The sequence below is a fragment of the Eschrichtius robustus genome, chromosome 3 (genome assembly GCF_028021215.1).
Source record: "Eschrichtius robustus isolate mEscRob2 chromosome 3, mEscRob2.pri, whole genome shotgun sequence".
In the NCBI taxonomy this organism is placed as follows: domain Eukaryota; kingdom Metazoa; phylum Chordata; class Mammalia; order Artiodactyla; family Eschrichtiidae; genus Eschrichtius; species Eschrichtius robustus.
This window is the reverse complement of record NC_090826.1, coordinates 164,521,393-164,541,132: the sequence shown is the minus strand read 5'-3', so window position 1 is coordinate 164,541,132 and position 19,740 is coordinate 164,521,393. Positions and strand designations below refer to the sequence as shown.

General features: G+C 39.8%; 1 protein-coding gene across 2 annotated transcripts in view; it reads left to right on the top strand.

Annotated features, from left to right (window-relative positions):
* Nucleotides 1-17,829: 17,829 nt before the first annotated feature.
* Nucleotides 17,830-19,740, top strand: part of AHCTF1 (AT-hook containing transcription factor 1) — an 81,032-nt gene continuing 79,121 nt past the window's right edge. For both annotated transcript variants that reach the window (XM_068541718.1, XM_068541717.1), the window contains exon 1: nt 17,830-18,175. The gene's annotated coding sequence lies outside the window, so the exon portion shown is untranslated. The remainder of the gene's footprint in view (nt 18,176-19,740) is intronic.

Here is a 19,740-nt window from a genome sequence, read left to right as displayed (position 1 = left end):
TCTGAATCTCTTCAGTGGTTATTTTTAAACCATTCAAGAGTCCATCTTAGTTATATTCAAACATCAATTTTGTCTTTCTCCTAAAAGATCACAAATAATAAAATTAAGCAAAAGCAAGAGGTGTTTGGATAAAGGAGGTGAGACATACTCTCCTCTTAATGCAAAGAGCCTTTCGCGTTGAGTTATGTCAACAGCTTATTCATTCATTTGGCTTCCAATAACTGAAACCTAGCCACTTAAAAAATAAAACACAAATGCCACCTCTTCTTATGGCATGAGATAAAGAAATACTACTTAAGCAATAAATTCTGAAGCTGAACTGCTTAGATTCCCTATACATTTAACTGTTATAAAATGTACCTTTTATACATTTATATTAACAGACCCACAATTGTTGGTATATAATTGATAGTTATATTATATAATAGAGTAGTAATTTGATTTTTTCCATTTGTATGCAATATGGTAAAGACATCAGAAGTTCCACTGACCACATACTCAATAGCAAGAAGGCATAGGGGAGGTGAGAGACTTTTGAGGAGCTGAGAAGGATCTGTCACTTTGGGGAACATGTAAAAATAAGAGCATTCAGCTCAGTCAGGAAGGAAAGCCCATGGTTCAGGGGAGAGCTCCTTAGGAGACATTAGTCTCACTACTTCTAACATGACTGGATTGAGCCAGAGTTCAAATTTTCCTGCTTTTTCAGAATTAATTTAAAGAAAATACGGTAATATGGTATTCTTATTTTCATTTTTACCAGCAGGGTCCTTCTATGTCATTACTCCCATCTTTAATTATTTTAGAGTTCTGGAGCTGCTGTTACCTTTAGAAAACTTTTGCATATGGTTGCTGTTTCCCTATATATTATGCCAATATTCTTGAAAGTATCCTTTAAGCTGGTGAAAATGAAGGAAGAAAACTAATATTTGTTGAATACCTACTATGTGTTTGGTACTGTTCTCGGTGTTACATAGCACATGTAATTTAGTTCTCATAACAACTCTATGAAGTAGGCACTACTATTACCCCAATTTACAGATGAGAAAATAGACGCTTAGAGAGGTAAGGCTTGGAGTCTTCAGAGTACTGAGGTGAATGGCAGGATATAAAACCCTCACTTTCTTGCTTCTCTTTCCTCTGTGAGCCTGTTGCTGGGTTATACTTGCTGGAAAAGTTTGCTGTTAGTGCCAAATTGTGCAACAATAACAACAACAAAATAACAAAACAAACCACTATTTATTGTACACCTAGCATTCCAGGCACTTTACATGCATCACCATTAATTTTATTCCTATAATAATAGCCCTATGAAGTTGGTATTATTTTCCAATTTTATTGCTAAGTAGCCTGGGTCAGACTGTAAATCAATGCACAGCTTCCTTCACTGAGAAAGTTTTTCTTTGAAAGAAAAAGTCAGTGTGCTTAGTGACATAAATGATTCTATATTCTGGCATTAGTTCCTTATCTCCTTGAAGATTTGTCCAGACAGTCTGAAGATCACACTTGGAGTAGCAATGGCTTAGACAGATCAAGTAAATCACTCACGGTCTCATAGGTAATGGGTGGTAGGGACAGGATTCCAACCCAGGTCGACTGCTCTTTCCCAATACCACACTATCTTCCCAGTGTTCAAGGAATGAGGTACTGGCCTCTGCAAACAACTCTGCAGAATGTACTCTCGTCCTTGTGCTTTCTCTCTCCCATTCCTTGCCACAATTTCACAGTATATATGTTATATGAGGAAAACAATAGCTATTGTAAATGTTCTGTTAGAATTATACAAGAGTGAAGTTGGTACATAGTAATTCATGGAGGTGAGAACAAGGCATTGCCCAAGAAATTAGAATAAGGGAAATAATAAACAAACAACCCAATTAAAAACTGGGCAGAAGACCTGAGTAAACATTTTTCCAAAGAAGACATACAGATGGCCAACAGGCACGTGAAAACATGCTCAGCATCACTAATTATTAGAGAAATGCAAATCAAAATCACAGTGAGATAGTACCTCATATCTACCAGAATGGCTGTCCTCAAAAAGTCTACAAATAACAAATGCTGGAGAGGGTGTGGAGAAAAGGGAACCCTTGTTCACTGTTGGTGGGAATGTAAATTGGTGCAGCCGCTGTGGAAAACAGTATGGAGGTTCCTCAACAGACTAAAAATAGGGACTTCCCTGGTGGTCCAGTGGCTAAGACTCCACGCTCCCAATGCAGGGAGCCCAGGTTCGATCCCTAGTCAGGGAACTAGATCCCACATGCATACCGCAGCTAAGAGCTTGCATGCCGCAACTAAAGATCCTGCATGCTGCAAATAAAAAAAAATCCTGCATGCCTCAACGAAGATCCTGCACGCAGCAACGAAGATCCCACGTGCAGCAACTAAGACCTAGTGCAGCCAAAAAAATAAATATTAAAAAAAAAAAAAAACAACTAAAAATAGAACTACCATATGATCCAGCAATTCCACTGCTGGGTATATATCTGAAGAAAACAAAAAACATTAATTTGAAAAGATACATGCACCCCAATGTTCATAATAGCATTATTTACAATAACAAAGATATGGAAGCAACCCAGATGTCCATCAATGGATAAAGAGGATGTGTTATATATATACAATGGAATACTACTCAACCATAAAGAAAAATGAAATTCTGCCATTTGCAACAACATGGATGGACCTAGAAAGTATTATGCTTATGAAATAAGTCAGACAGAGAAAGACAAATACTGTATGTTTTCACACACAGATCACTTATATTTGGACTATAGAAAATTAAAACAAATGAATGTACATAACAAAACAAAAAAAGACTCACAGATATGGAAAATTAGTGGATACCAGTGGGAAGAAGGAAGGAGGGGAAGGGCAAGACAGGGGTATGGGATTAAGAGATACACACTACTATGTATAAAATAGATAAGCAACAAGGATATATTGTACAGCACAAGGAAATATAGCCATTACTTTGTAATAACTTTAAAGAGAGTATAATCTATAAAAATATTGAATCACTATGCTGTATGCCTGAAACCAATGTAATATTGTGAATCAACTATATTTCAATCAAAAAAAATAAATAAAATAAGGAAAATAAGATTGCCCTCTGAAAATCAAACAAATGAAATCCACACGTATCATGGATAGACTTGACCAACAGTGAGAATGAATTAAGAGATTGTATGAATAAATGTTTGGTTGAGAGGTGTGGAAACACCCAGTATACTTCTCATAGTGACCTAGAAACAATCTCAGGGAGACCAGCCTGATTGTTTCATCAGCAAAATCCCGATCTGTTGTACTGGGCTTTGTCTGGATTGACCTTGTACTCAGACTGGCGATGGTGAACCTAGTGTGGGAAAGGAAGTCAGGGACATGGAGTTGGGCATGTTTATCCAACACGGACTCTCCTCTGTTGTGAGGCAATTATGAGTCATCAGGCTTCCCAGGCCTGGATGAGATCTGACTCAAAACAATGCTCCCTTCTAAACTTTGATTTCGTGTTCACCAAGTAATCTTTTGATTATTCTGTTTCCCAGGTACCTCACTATCAGAAAAGAGGGTGCTCTGGATATGAGTTACAGGGACCTTAGTTAAAGCAAGAAAATATCCACTATAGTATTGTAATGTATTGTAAATGAATACATTAGAATTTGGGTTTATATATGAACTTCTTATGAGTGTGATTCCTACAAGTCAGTCTCCTTGAGACAGAGGAGCTCTCTAGGAGTCCTGGCATGGTCACGTTTCTGTACCTCCAAGGCCAAGACTAGAACCAGGCTCATGGTGCTGTCACCCTGAGAGGGTGTGCAGGGACTGCCAGCCAGGTGCCATCTCTCTCATCCCCCTTCTTTTCAACTTCAAAAACAAGCACAGAGGGCTTCCCTGGTGGCGCAGTGGTTGAGAGTCTGCCTGCCAACGCAGGGGACACGGGTTCGAGCCCTGGTCTGGGAAGATCCCACATGCCGCAGAGCAACTGGGCCCGTGAGCCACAATTACTGAGCCTGCGCCTCTGGAGCCTGTGCTCCGCAACAAGAGAGGCCGCGACAGTGAGAGGCCCGCGCACCGCGATGAAGAGTGGCCCCCACTCGCCGCAACTAGAGAAAGCCCTCGCACAGAAACGAAGAGCCAACACAGCCAAAAATAAATAAATTAATTAATTAAAAAAAAAAAAAAACAAGCACAGTGGTTGGCTGTATAATTGCCAGGAAATACATAAAGGTCCAAGAGGTAAGAAAACTTTTCAGAAGGCTAAAAGTGAGTAAGGAATCAGATGGCATAAGAACTGAGAAAATGATAGGAACTACACTTTAAAAAAAAGAACCACGTAATTCAGAAAAGTGACACAAGGAAAGAACAAGCTTTGGAGGAGAATGAGAGTATTGATAAAAACCATGTTGTAGGGAGACCAGAGGAAAATTTCACAGCGTACATGAGGGACTCCATCATGTCGAGACAGGTGGATCCAGAAAAAAACAGGAAGCGATCAGGGTGTCCATGTGAAAAAAACCTAGGCTGGGGAGTGGGGATCAGGAGAGTCAAAAGGCAGTGACATGAGGATGATGGCCCAACTGTCAACAGGTGGAAGGGTTTAGCATTTTCCATTTTCATTGCTCACTCTTTTAGGAAAAACAATCAACTGCCAAAAAAAAAAAAAAAAAAGGCTTAAACACCAACATTTATAGAATTATTGCGAGCTTTAGATTTCCGTCACCTTTTGTGGTCTAAAACATCTCAGGGCACTAAAGATTTGAAATGGCAATAGACAGGAGGACTTCTCTAATTGAAACAAGTCTTCAAACAGAAACTGTCAAGCTCCTCAGCACAAACCATACCCAAGGAGTTCCTCAGGGAGAACTGTGAGCTGCTTTGAAGAGGGTCCAGCAGAGGATCTGCCTCTGCTTGAATATAGTGTCCGGATTGCCGGTTAGGAGATGGATCAATATGAGCTGTAAATTAAAACCCATCTCTCACAGAATCTATTTTTAATTGATATTAAAGGGAGATTCCCATGTTTGTTTTTATTAACAGATACCTCTTTATCTTTTTTTTTTTGTCTTCTTTTCCTAACTCCGCCAATAGAAGAAAAAGCGTATTCACTCATTTATTCAAAAAAAAAAAAAAGTGAATACCTACTAGATGCTAGGTACCTTGCTGAGTGTTGTGGAAAAAAGATGACAAAGACATTGTCCCTGCCCTAACAAAGCTCACAGTGTAGTCAGAAAGATAACTTATAAAGAGTAATCAGAATACAGGGTAATAGGTACTGCAATGGATCCTTGAACCCTTCCTTATTTCAAAGCAGCAAGCTTCTCAACTATGTGCAGATAGCAACATCATTCGTTAACTTCCTTTGTCTGGAGTACCCTTTCTATTAACTTGCTGCCAACACATCAGATAATAGCAGCAATTTGGTGTAAGATTTTTTTTTTCTGGTTCATTAAGCTGGAAATGTTTCTCTTTCATATCTCAACTGTGTTTTGTTTCCTGTCTAGTTACCCATGTTGATGTTTTAACATGGGCAGGAGAATAGATTTTATTTACATTGCTTGCAGTTGTGCCATAAAGGATAATTTATTTTCTTCTAGTTGAAAAAAATGAGAGACAGGGACTTTGATCAGAGACAAATGAGAGACAACCTGGGTGTTGCCTATCTAGGTTTGCCAAAACTACACACAACTTTGAGCAAAAATCTTATTGAAACAAGCTGGATTTGGTAACTTCTAGGGGTCCTCTGAGTCCGATAATCTATGAAATTATTATTTGATAATATATGAAATTATATATTAGGCAAATTAACATTAAAAAAATCAAGGACCAGCAACTTGAAAAAATCTTAATACAATGATGGAATGTAGCCTGATATTTTTGTAGAAAAACTTATCCAAAAAGACAGAGAAATCTGTTCTATACTGTCACATATTGTTCTTATTGTTACAGCTTAAATAAGTCATCTGATGTCCAACAAGGTGTTGGCAATAGCAAATATTTGGTAGGAGTTAAAATTTGCTACATATTTTTACACATAATCCTCACAACAGATGAGGAAACTGAGGCTTGGATAGTTTAAGGTCTTTGTCCATGGATGCACAGATAGCAAAGGGTCACATCAGAGATCAGGATTCACATTTAGATCTTCTCCCTCTGAATTTAGTGCTTTTTATGTTTCAACAAGCTGCTTCCCGAAGTGCTTCGTATATTCAAAGAAATTCTCAGGAGACTGCTGCTTTAAACCACATGCTGGAGGGGTTGATCCCAGTGCATTCATGTTGAGGCTCGTCCAGAATGGGATGTGGCTCACTCAGGCTGATACTGGCCCGTGAGCCCCTGATGGTCTGGGGAGAGCTGAGGGTTGACACAAAGTTGGGAGCTACTGTCTCAGATCTCCTCTTCTCTAGGAGGTTGACATTACGCAGGTTTGAAACGTGCTAGCAAAACTAGCAAAGGAAAGAGATGATTTTAATTAAATAAAATTTTAAAAAGCACTTGGTTTTTAAAGACTCCACCTGTCATGGAATGGTTTATTGAGATTTCATCTACATTACAAATGGTTTCCAAATCAGCTGGAATTATTCTCAGATATGCCAAAGTTGGTTTTTACACATCACTTTGTCCTTTTATATTTCTGCAACAAAACTCCATCTAAGTCTTATAGTATTAGTAGGACTGCGTTTTACTCTTTGAAATCTTTATGATCTTCAAATTGAAAGACTCTTGATCTTCTTTTCTAATCTCTGAACACTGTAACTCAATAAGACAATAGTTCTTACACAATGGTTCTGGTGTGTCCCTCCCTACCCTCCGTCCCCCTTTCTGGTTTCCACTGTCTACCCTGCTGACGAGATAGCTCCTCAGCCTTATTTACTAAAGGTTTACCAAGTGCCTATTTTTCCAAAAGCTGCTCCATTGATGAGGCAACATATGTTTGTCTGAGATAGGATTGAAAGATTACATAATTGATTGCTGTGTCAATCACCCAAAGAATGTAAGAACCTTCTTATGATACAAAAATATAAGTGCTAGGGGAACATGGGTAACAAGTGTGTGTTTTGTCATTCACTCTTTTAACCAAAACACTGTATTATAGTTAATATCTGAAATTTGCCAACTGTACTAAACTTTCATGTCTATAATCTGTGACAAAGGTAATAAAGGGTAGTTATCTAACTTTAAATTTAGACCCTTTAAAATAAGAGAATGCAGAATCAGAAGAACAAAAGAATTCTGAGCGATTATAGAGCTGTTGTTCAAAAACGCTCCAAACATAAAAGTGACAAGCCTTCTTTAAAAGTGCCTTTGGTCCAACTGGTGGGAAATAAGTTTGTGATCCAATGAATTCTAGTGAATAAATGGCTTGACCTAAACCAGAATGTGAAACTAGAATATTCCTATGACAAACTAGTACACTGAACTGAGGGTTCATTATAATTATCAATAAGATGCTTAAGAAGGAGTTGTAACTCTCTTCGATTTTAAAGAATTTTTAAAAAAATATTTCAAACAAAAAGTAATTTGTTATTTAATTATGCTGTCCTGATTGCATTGCTGAGGGACACAGATATTAGCCTTGCCAAGCTTTGTATCCCCAGTGCCCTAAGTAATGACTAGCCCATCAGAAGCATTCAATAGATATTTGATGGCTGAACAAACAGATGAATGAATGACAGGGAACTGAAACAAAATAAAACTATTCTGAAAAATACAGTTTGGAATCTTAAGGATGTAATTTCGGTTTCATTGAAGTTCTGTATTGTTTTCTTCACTAAGCAAGAATTATGTGGTCTGCTAATAAATAATTCACTTCTAAACCCTAAAGGTCTTTGACATTCAAACTTATTTTCAAGAGAAGAATGCTCTAGGGCAGGGGTCCCCAAACCCTGGGTCGGTCCGAGGCCTGTTAGGAACCGGGCCACACAGCAGGAGGTAAGGGGGGGTGCGAGCGAGCGAAGCTTCATCTACCGCTCCCCATCGCTCGCATTACTGCCTGAACCATCCCCCCCTTCCCCCCGTGGAAAAATTTCTTCCACGAAACCAGTCCCTGGTGCCAAAAAAGGTTGGGGACCGCTGCTCTAGGGCATGCTGAACTTTATTCTGGGCATTCCACTGTTGGCTCTCGACTTAGGGCATCCTAGTTGACATCTTGTTTCAATTTTCAGACATTTCATGGTAAAAAATTGATACCATGTCACCTATGCTTATCTTCAATCAAATCTAACAAGTCTACCTGAAATTTATTAAAATGCCATTCAGAGGACCCAAGAAGGCGTAAAGATAGAAAAGGCAAAAGGAAAAAAAATCCGGATAGTCTATAATATAAACCATGTAGAGATATTGTTTCGACTAACAAATTAAAACGCTTTGAAAACTTACGAAGCACCATGTGAACATCACAGTTCATATAGGACGGCCAAGCTCAATGGGATTAAACTAAATTCACAAGAAAAAATAAGACTGAGAATCCATCTAATAAACTAGGCACGAAGCATTGTTAAAATGGGTGACCTATTCCCTCAATGGAATATCAGACTTGACTGTTCTCATTTCCATCACTTTCCAATGCTGCAGAGCCAACTTTTCTTACCCACCAGGTTTCCTTAGAGGCAGGATGCTTCAGGCGAGAGATCTGTGACTTGTGAACAATACTTGCAACACCATTGACTAAAAGAAGCATAAAAACTATTATGTGCCCCCTGGAATTTGGCATAACAATGCTCTAAGGCAAGCATGAGTCTTGAGGAATTAAAGGTTGAAAAATGAAAAAATGCAATGATATGTGAGTACATAACCTGTAGCTACCCATAGCAGAATTTCAAGATCCATCATTGACAGTGTTCTTTGGGGTTAAGGAACAGAGAAACCATAACCGTGATATTTTTAGTTAAAACATACAGATTTTTAAAGTAACTTTAAAAGAAGAAGATGTGAAAGAAAGGGAGAGGTAGAAAGGGGAACAATTTTTAAGAAGAAATTAAAATGTGGTACCATGTCTATGACAAATATTACCAGTGTTCAGAGAAAGAAATAAAATCTGTGGCATTTTTGGGGTACCATTCATGAAAAACAATTTTTCAACTGCATAAAAGACTATGTTTTAATGGCAGAAAATATTTGTATTGCTTTTCTTTAAAAACTTTAGATTTGATTCAATGTCTATTTTTTAAACAAAACAAGTATAATCCGTCCCAAAATATTTGTGGCAAATTATTTGACAATCTGTTTCCCCCTCTATAGAACGAGATGTTTAACCTAGAATATCTCTAGGGTCCCTTTTAATCTAATATTCTATATTTTGCTTTTTGAATGGTGAAATCAATAAATATATACTCATTCACTAAAAAATTATTTTAGCACTTATTTATATGCTGGCCACTATGCCATCACTGGAAATGTAGTAGGGAACATGAAAAATGACTCTTCACTCACCAAGTTTATTGTCAATTGGAGAAATCAAGGTTGGGGTACTGCTTGCTATAAAAAATCATCTCCACAAAATTGACGAAAACGTAGCTGTTGACAGAGGCACCGCTTCTATTTGAGACAGAGAAGCTCCGTTTTGTTGTTATTGCTAAAATATCAAGGTTTTCCCCCATTACTTTGCGAAACAAACAAGATCTAATTCAGAACACTTCAATGAGGTTCTTTTTTTTTTTTTTTTTAAGATTTTCAAGCCACTCATTTCTTTTTGTTTTCTTTTTTTCCCCATTTATTTATATATTTATTTGGCCACACTGCGCAGCATGTGGGATTTAGTTCTCCAACCAGGCATCAAACCCGCGCCCCCTGCATTGGGGAAGTCCCCAGTGAGGTTCTAAATTCTCCGAAATTGGATGGCTGTCTGTTGCTCCCAGGATGCTGGATTGGTGCTGAAATAGCGTCTCTTGAATAAAACATTCTAAATGGAAACATGAGGGTCCACACTAGTCGTTATCATTTTCTAGGCCTTTTTTACCAAAATAACAAATGACTGATCATATAGGGAGAAAGCGAATGAAGTTCTTTTTTGTTTTTTGAATTTTATTTTATTTATTTTTTATACAGCAGGTTCTTATTAGTTATCCATTTTATACATATTCGTGTATACTTGTCAATCCCAATCCCCCAATTCATCCCACCACCACCACCCCCGCCCCCCTCCGCTTTCCCCCCTTGGTGTCCATACGTTTGTTCTCTACATCTGTGTCTCAATTTCTGCCCTGCAAACCGGTTCATCTGTACCATTTTTCTAGGTTCCACATATATGCGTTAATATACGATATTTGTTTTTCTCTTTCTGACTTACTTCACTCTGTATGACAGTCTCTAGATCCATCCACGTCTCTACAAATGACCCAATCTCATTCCTTTTAATGGCTGAGTAATATTCCATTGTATATACGTACCACATCTTCTTTATCCGTTCGTCTGTCGATGGGCATTTAGGTTGCTTCCATGACCTGGCTATTGTAAATAGTGCTGCAATGAACATTGGGGTGCATGTGCCTTTTTGAATTACAGTTTTCTCTGGGTGTATGCCAAGTAGCGGGATTGCTGGGTCATATGGTAATTCTATTTTTAGTTTTTTAAGGAACCTCCATATTGTTCTCCATAGTGGCTGTATCAATTTACATTCCCACCAACAGTGCAAGAGGGTTCCCTTTTCTCCACACCCTCTCCAGCATTTATTGTTTGTAGATTTTCTGGTGATGCCCATTCTAACTGCTGTGAGGTGATGATACCTCATTGTAGTTTTGATTTGCATTTCTCTAATAGTTAGTGATGTTGAGCAGCTTTTCATGTGCTTCTTGGCCATCTGTATGTCTTCTTTGGAGAAACGTCTATTTAGGTCATCTGCCCATTTTTTGATTGCATTGTTTGTTTTTTTAATATTGAGCTGCATGAGCTGTTTATTTTGGAGATTAATCCTTTGTCCATTGATTCATTTGCAAATATTTTCTCCCATTCTGAGGGTTGTCTTTTCGTCTTGTTTGTAGTTTCCTTTGCTTTGCAAAAGCTTTGAAGTTTCATTACGTCCCATCTGTTTATTTTTGGTTTTATTTCCATTACTCTAGGAAGTGGATCCAAAAAGATCTTGCTGTGATTTATGTCAGAGTGTTTTTCCTATGTTTTCCTCTAAGAGTTTTATAGTGTCTGGTCTTACATTTAGGTCTCTAATCCATTTTGAGTTTATTTTTGTGTATGGTGTTAGGGAGTGTTCTAATTTCATTCTTTTACATGTAGCTGTCCAGTTTTCCCAGCACCACTTATTGAAGAGACAGTCTTTTCTCCGTTGTATTTCCTTGCCTCCTTTGCCATAGATTAGTTGACCATAGGCATGTGGGTTTATCTCTGGACTTTCTATCCTGTTCCATTGATCTCTATTTCTGTTTTTGTGCCAGTACCACATTGTCTTGATTACTGTAGCTTTGTAGTATAGTCTGAAGTCAGGGAGTCTGATTCCTCCAGCTCCATTTTTTTCCTTCAAGACTGCTTTGGCTATTCGGGGTGTTTTGTGTCTCCATATAAATTTTCAGATTTTTTGTTCTAGTTCTGTAAAAAATGCCGCTGGTAATGTGGTAGGGATTGCACTGAATCTGTAGATTGCTTTGTGTAGTATAGTCATATTCACAATATTGATTCTCCCAATCAAAGAACATATCTCTCCATCTGTTTGTGCCATCTTTGATTTCTTTCATCAGTGTCTTATACTTTTCTGCATACAGGTCTTTTGTCTCCCTAGGTAGGTTTATTCTTAGGTATTTTATTCTTTTTGTTGCAATGGTAAATGGGAGTGTTTCCTTAATTTCTCTTTCAGATTTTTCATCATTAGTGTATAGGAATGCAAGAGATTTCTGTGCATTAATGATGTATCCTGCAACTTTACCATATTCATTGATTAGCTCTAGTAGTTTTCTGGTAGCATCTTTTGGATGCTCTATGTATAGTCTCATGTCATCTGCAAACAGTGACAGTTTTACTTCTTCTTTTCCAATTTCTATTCCTTTTATTTCTTTTTCTTCTCTGATTGCCGAGGCTAGGACTTCCAAAACTATGTTGAATAATAGCGGTGAGAGAGGACATCCTTGTCTTGTTCCTGATCTTAGAGGAAATGCTTTCAGTTTTTCACCATTGAGAGTGATGTTTGCTGTGGGTTTGTCATATATGGCCTTTATTATGTTGAGGTAGGTTCCCTCTATGCCCACTTTCTGGAGAGTTTTTATCATAATTGGGTGTTGAATTTTGTCAAAAGCTTTTTCTGCATCTATTGAGATGATCATATGGCTTTTATTCTTCAATTTGTTAATATGGTGTATCACATTGATTGATTTGCATATATTGAAGAATCCTTGCATCCCTGGGATAAATCCCACTTGATCGTGGTGTATGATCCTTTTAATGTGTTGTTGGATTCTGTTTGCTAGTATTTTGTTGAGGACTTTTGCATCTATATTCATCAGTGATATTGGTCTGTACTTTTCATTTTTGTAGTATCTTTGTCTAGCTTTGGTATCAGTGTGATGGTGGTCTCATAGAATGAGTTTGGGAGTGTTCCTTCCTCTGCAATTTTTTGGAAGAGTTTGAGAAGGATGGGTGTTAGCTCTTCTCTAAATGTTTGATAGAATTCACTTGTGAAGCCATCTGGTCCTGGACTTTTGTTTGTTGGAAGATTTTTAATCACAGTTTCAATTTCATTACTTGGGATTGGTCTGTTCATATTTTCTATGTCTTCCTGGTTCAGTCTTGGAAGGTTATACTTTTCTAAGAATTTGTCCATTTCTTCCAGGTTGTCCATTTTATTGGCATAGAGTTGCTTGTAGTAGTCTTTTAGGATGCTTTGTATTTCTGCGGTGTCCATTGTAACTTCTCCTTTTTCATTTCTAATTTTATTGATTTGAGTCCTCTCCCTCTTTTTCTTGATGAGTCTGGCTAATGGTTTCTCAATTTTGTTTATCTTCTCAAAGAACCAGCTTTTAGTTTTATTGAGTTTTGCTATTGTTTTCTTTGTTTCTATTTCATTTATTTCTGTTTTGATCCTTATGATTTCTTTCCTTCTGCTAACTTTGGGTTTTGTGTGTTCTTCTTTCTCTAGTTCCTTTAGGTTTAAGGTTAGATTGTTTATTTGAGATTCTTCTTATTTCTTGAGGTATGCTTGTATAGCTATAAACTTCCCTCTTAGAACTGTTTTTGCTGCATCCTATAGGTTTTGGATCATCGTGTTTTCATTGTAATTTGTCTCTAGGTATTTTTGATTTCCTCTTTGATTTCTTCAGTGATCTCTTGGTTATTTAGTAGCATACTGTTTAGTCTCCATGTGTTTGTATTTTTTATGTTTTCTTCCCTGTAATTGATTTTTAATCTCATAGCATTGTGGTCAGAAAAGATGCTGGATATGATTTCAATTTTCTTAAATTTACCGAGGCTTAATTTGTGACCCAGGATGTGATCTATTCTGGAGGATGTTCTGTGTGCACTTGAGAAGAAAGTTAATCTGCTGTTTTTGGACGGAGTATCCTATAAATATCAATTAAATCTGTCTGGTCTGTTGTGTCATTTTAAGCTTGTGTTTCCTTATTAATTTTCTGTCTGGATGATCTGTCCATTGGTGTAAGTGGGGTGTTAAAGTCCCCTACTATTATTTTGTTACTGTTGATTTCCCCTTTTATGGTTATTAGCATTTGCCTTAGGTATTGAGGTGGTCCTATGTTGGGTGCATAAATACTTATAATTGTTATATCTTCTTCTTGGATTGATCGCTTGATCATTATGTAGTGTCCTTCCTTGTCTCTTGTAATGTTCTTTATTTTAAAGTCTATTTTATCTGATATGAGTATTGCTACTCCAGCTTTCTTTTGATTTCCATTTGCATGGAATATCTTTTTCCGTCCCCTCACTTTCAGTCTGTATGTGTCCCTAGCTCTGAAGTCAGTCTGTTGTAGACAGCATATATATGGGTCTTGTTTTTGTATCCATTCGGCGAGCTTGTGTCTTTCGGTTGGAGCATTTAATCCATTCATGTTTAAGGTAATTATCAATATGTATGTTCCTATGGCCATTTTCTTAATTGTTTTGGGTTTGTTTTTGTAGGTCCTTTTCTTCTGTTGTGTTTCCCACTTAGAGAAGTTCCTTTAGCATTTTTTGTAGAGCTGGTTTGGTGGTGTTGAATTCTCTTAGTTTTTGCTTGTCTGTAAAGCTTTTGATTTCTCCGTTGAATCTGAATGAGATCCTTGCTGGGTAGAGTAATCTTGGTTGTAGGTTCTTCCCTATCATCACTTTAAAAATATCATACCACTCCCTTCTGGTATGTAGAGTTTTTGCTGAGAAATCAGCTGTTAACCTTATGGGAGTTCCCTTGTATGTTATTTGTCGTTTTTCCCTTGCTGCTTTCAATAATTTTTCTTTGTCTTTAATTTTTTGCCAATTTGATTACTATGTGTCTCAGAGTGTTTCTCCTTGGGTTTATCCTGTATGGGACTAGCTGCGCTTCCTGGACTTGAGTGGCTATTTCCTTTCCCATGCTAGGGAAGTTTTTGACTATAATCTCTTCAAATATTTTCTCAGGTCCTTTCTCTCTCTCTTCTCCTTCTGGGACCCCTATAATGCGAATGTTGTTGCGTTTAATGTTGTCCCAGAGGTCTCTTAGGCTGTCTTCATTTCTTTTCATTCTTTTTTCTTTTTTCTGTTCCACAGCAGTGAATTCCACCGTTCTGTCTTCCAGATCACTTATCCATTCTTCTGCCTCAGTTATTCTGCTATTGATTCCTTCTAGTATATTTTTCATTTCAGTTATTGTATTGCTTATCTCTGTTTGTTTGTTCTTCAATTTTTCTAGGTGTTTTTTCTTTAATTCTTCTAGGTCTGTGTTAAATATTTCTTGCATCTCCTCAGTCTTTGCCTCCATTCTTGTTCTGAGGTCCTGGATCATCTTCACTATCATTATTCTGAATTCTTTTTCTGGAAGGTTGCCTATCTCCACTTCATTTAATTGTTTTTCTGGGGTTTTATCTTGTTCCTTCATCTGGTACTAAGTCCTCTGCCTTTTCATTTTGTCTATCTTTCTGTGAATGTGGTTTTCCTTCCACAGGCTGCAGAACTGTAGTTCTTCTTGCTTCTGCTGTCTGCCCTGTGGTGGATGAGGCTATCTTGGGAATGAAGTTCTGAACTGGGCACTTACTTCCCTTTAATCTCTGCAACAGCTCTGCAAGGAAAATAAGTAACATTAGCCTTTCTTTTTAGATGAGAAAACAGGCTGAGAAACTGAAGTAATTCCATTAAAATCATGTTGCTAGAAAGTAGTGAAATGGATTAAAACCCTAGTTTGTTTGGTTCCAAATAACCATGTTCTTTCCACTATGCAGTGTTTCCTCCAGTAATGGAAGGCTTTGAAGACAGGTTTACCAGTCCATCCTGTGGAACATTAATGAGGCAAAGTGTTCCACAAGCATAAATGGATTCATGCCATGGTCAAGTAACTTTGAGAAATGCCAAGCATATTAAAGACAGTGAAGTATTACATAAAAGAAATGTTTAATTTTATTTAGTCCCCTTTTCCCCAAACTCATCTGATTACCAAACAGATTTTTTTTCATTTTAACAGTTATTAACATCTCTGGAAAGTAAAACAATTTGGCATATGCTCAAATGACTGAAAAGAGGAAAAAGGAATTAATGAGAGCTTTAAAGTGGAAATTTGGTTTACAAAGCAATTGAAATAAAAAACTAGCAGTTATGAGGGAAGCATTAAAAAAAGTATAAGATACAGTCTGCTCTCAGTGTAGCTGGGAGATGGGGGTGCTGGGTGGATGGAGGGAATCTGAGGCAAAAGGGGAAACAGATATAAAATAATATGCACAGCATATATTCTGTGCGAGTTCTTAGTGATTAATATGGTCTGAATTTGAGAAGATTTGTGAGAGAAAAGAGACTTGAGCTGCACCATTTTCAGTGGAAGACACTGAAAGGGAGAAGCATGTTTGGAGGAAAGTGAAGAAAAGATTCTCAGAAACTACATAAGGCAATAAAATAGTACAGGTAGTGTTCGTCCAGATTATAGACAATCATACAGAAACCATACCAGCATTCTGTCATAATTATGCAAAGAAAGAATAAAATCTGAAAGATCATTTTAGAAAGTCAATTAATCTGGATAATAAGTATGATGAGACAGATTTTTGAATTTTACAACTGGCAGGGCTCTTAGAGCAAAGTTAACAAATGTTTGTCTAACGAATCCATTGAACCTCTAATCCAGCCATTCTTGCTCTCTAAATCTGATAACCGAAGCCCAGAGAGGTCACTTGATTTTCCTAATGTCACACAGCTCATTAGCAGCACACCTGAGTTGAGAACTCAGGTCTTCAGACTACCAAGAAGTACAGCACCCATGAATTGGGCATAAAATGTTGCCAAGGAAAGGAAGTGTAGAATGGGGAGCAAAGCAAGGACATGAATTAGCACATCTGACTGCAGAGTAGTTTCTGTTTGAAGTGTAAAATAATTAAGACAAACAACCAAAAACCATTTAAAAAAAATAAATTTATAAATTTATTTATTTATTTTTGGCTGTGTTGGGTCTTTGTTGCTGCTTGCGGGCTTTCTCTAGTTGTGGCAAGCAGGAGCAACTCTTAGTTGCACTGCACGAGCTTCTCATTGCGGTGGCTTCTCTTGTTGCAGAGCACGGGCTCTAGGCATGCGGGCTTCAGTAGTTGTGGCACGTGGGCTCAGTAGTTGTTGCTGGCGGGCTCTAGAGCGCAGGCTCAGCAGTTGTGGTGCACGGGCTTAGTTGCTCCATGGCATGTGGGATCTTCCCATGTCTCCTGCACTGGCAGGCGGATTCTTAACCACTGCACCACCAAGGAAGTCCCCCAAAACCTCTTTTAACTCCTTCTCCACCACAACTTAGCCCAGTACCTTCTGCAAACAAATGTCACGTTCAGAGGTTGCTGTCAATAAAGGAACAAAAATTATGGAAAAAAGGATATTACATTTCTAAAAGACAGCCTTTGACAAGAAACATACGGGAAAGGGTAACAGAAAAGAATAAACTTTCCTGATTAAAAAAAAACGTGGCCTGCTAGAATCCTACCTCTACCTCCCATTATAATTCTTTTATTTAGAATTTACTATTTGGATATATACCACACGTTTGAAGAGTGTGTGGTGCTGGGACTTACTTCAAAGATACTAACAACAAATAAAAGAAATTCCACAATGAAACCCCAGGGTGACCAAACATGCAACACTGACTTGGGGTAAAATTTTGACTTAGAAGATTAGACTAGACCTCGTGAACTTCTCTGGCCACGAAAGCACACTCGGATGTTTAAAATACAGAGGAAAGGGAAAGAAGCGTTTCCCCAAAAGTCAGGCGCCCACTTTTGGCACGGAAAGCCGGAGCAGGGAGAAAGAAAAACACCGAAGGCAAAGATTATCATTCGGCCGCCGGCAAGCGGAGCCAGAAGATAACGCGGCGACTCTCCCGTCACATTAGACACCCAGCGGGACCGCTACGCGGGCGCTACTTCGGGTACAGACTACCACTCCCGACTCCGCACTGGGCCCGAGGGCTGGGCGACCAGAGCGGTTTAACGCGCAAGGCATTGTGGGGTTCGTAGTCGTTCTTCCCTTCAGCTCTTTGGAGGTGGGGAGATCCTATTTTACAAAAAGGACCTGCCCTTCCCCACCCTGCTTCCCTTTCCTCCCTTTCCCTCCCCCACCTTCTTTCGCAGAGAGTTTGAAATTCCCGCAGAGCCGGCGCCCAAGGCCGGAACACTCGCGAGAACTCAGGTCCCCGCGCCGAGATGTCCTTTCTGTCTCCCACTTCTCTCCGCCCTTCCCCGCCTCGCCCCTCCCCTCCTGGTTGTTTGGGACTCTGTGTGTCGGCCGGGTGGTAATGCGCAAAGCGGGGCCTTCGCTGCGCGAGCGGAGGAGACAGAGTCGCTTGGGGAAAGGACCCGGGGCCGCGGCGCAGGCATCGGCTGCGTTTTAGTCGCTGAGCGGTCGGCCGGCCTGTTGCCAGCGAAGGCACTCGCGGGGGTTGTGCGGAGGTGTGCGCGCCCTGTCGGTGTGCGCGCCCTGCCGGTGGCGGCTGTGTCTCTTGGGAGATGCTGTGACGGACCCGCGCGGGAGGAGCTCGCGCCTAGCCTCGCGCCCCCCTGGACTCGGCGGCCGCGGCGGCTCGGTCACCCGCCCTTCTCAGGTAGTGGGAAGGGAAGGAGGGGGTTGTCCGGGACGGTGGAGGACGGATCGGCGCGGCCTGGAGCGGCGGCCCGGCTTCTCCCGCCGCGCCTGGCCCGCCGGGCCCTCCCCGCTCCGGGCCTAGGCCGGGCTTGTGGCCGCTCAGCGAGCAGCGGCGGCCCGGCTCGCGGAGCGGCCCGACTCGCGGAGCCGGCCCGAGGGGGCGAATGCGGGCGTTGGCGGGTGCGGCACGCTCCAGGGCTCCGGGAGTTTGTTATATAACCTTCTCGGCGGAGCGGCGGCACATGGCGGCGGAGAGGCGCCTCGGGGTCCAGCCCCCGCGCCTAACGCGCCGGCAGCCGGGTGCTCACGCCCTCCCGGCGGCCTGGACCGCGGCGCCTCTTCCCCACTGTTCTTTGGTGCGGTTGAGACCTTGGCGGGCCTCCCCTCCGGGGGAACCTGCTCGTACTTTGAGTCTGTCTTAACATTGGTGTGTGGTCCACATGCTCCTGGGCCTGGCTAGGATGAGTCCCGGGCGGAGAAGTTTGCCTCGTGACTTGAAAAGTGCAGTGAATTGGTTCGATAAAGGAGATTTAAAATAACTGTACATCTTGGAGTGGGTATTAATTTGCCTTGCTTGTGCCACCTGGAAACTTGAGGACGATTACTTTTGTTACTCGTGGACTGGGGGGGGGCGTGGGGAGGTTAATTTGTTCTCAAAGCCAACGAGGTTCAAACTAGCCGTTATTATCTTTTTTCAAATGGGCAGTTTGAGAAGATATTTGATAAGAACCTGGGTCATTGAGGTTAAAATATAGGTCTCTTGGAAACTCTAAACTTGAGTGTAGTCTTAAAATATCTTAAAGAGCCAGTAGATGTTAAGGACTTTTCTTTAGTGAGCTTTCATTGATTAAGTCTGTAAGGAGAGAAGAAATTAGGGTAGGTTTACTTATTTTGGAGGATTTGACTAGGGATGACAAGCCCAGCGCAAGTTAATGTTTGAGGTATGCTCTGAGTGTGTTAAGCGCTAGGGAAAGTCTACATTCTCCCCGTACTGTAATTTTTGATTCTAATTTTTCAATAACCTAGTGCCAGAATGTCACCGATTCGCAGAACAGTAATAATTACCAAAAAAACCATTTTTTTTTCTTTTTTAAAGATTGTTATACAGCAGTTTTGAGATGGACACATCTCGATTTAAGAGGATACAAAACATTGTTTCTTTCCTAACCATAAAAATTTTCCGGAGATTTTTCGTTTTCTTCAGAATGAAGTCTCATTTCCCTAGGTTACGTCAACGGTCTCTACAGTAAATCTTGTCTACTGTCCACCCTCAACTATTCACGAATTTATGCTTCGGCTATTCCAGAATCATCCCCAATCCTGGGCCCATTTTCTTGAAGATGTACTTTAATGTTCCTTTGCGCCTGTCCTTCAGCCTGGAGTGCCATCTCTGCCTTTTTCAAGTTTTCAGCTTTCAAATCCTCCTTAGCTTAAATGCCATCTTTTCTATACACTCTTTCATTTCTCATTATCCCAGTTCTTTCCTGGGATCTCACAGAATATACACCGTTATTGTAGCATTTA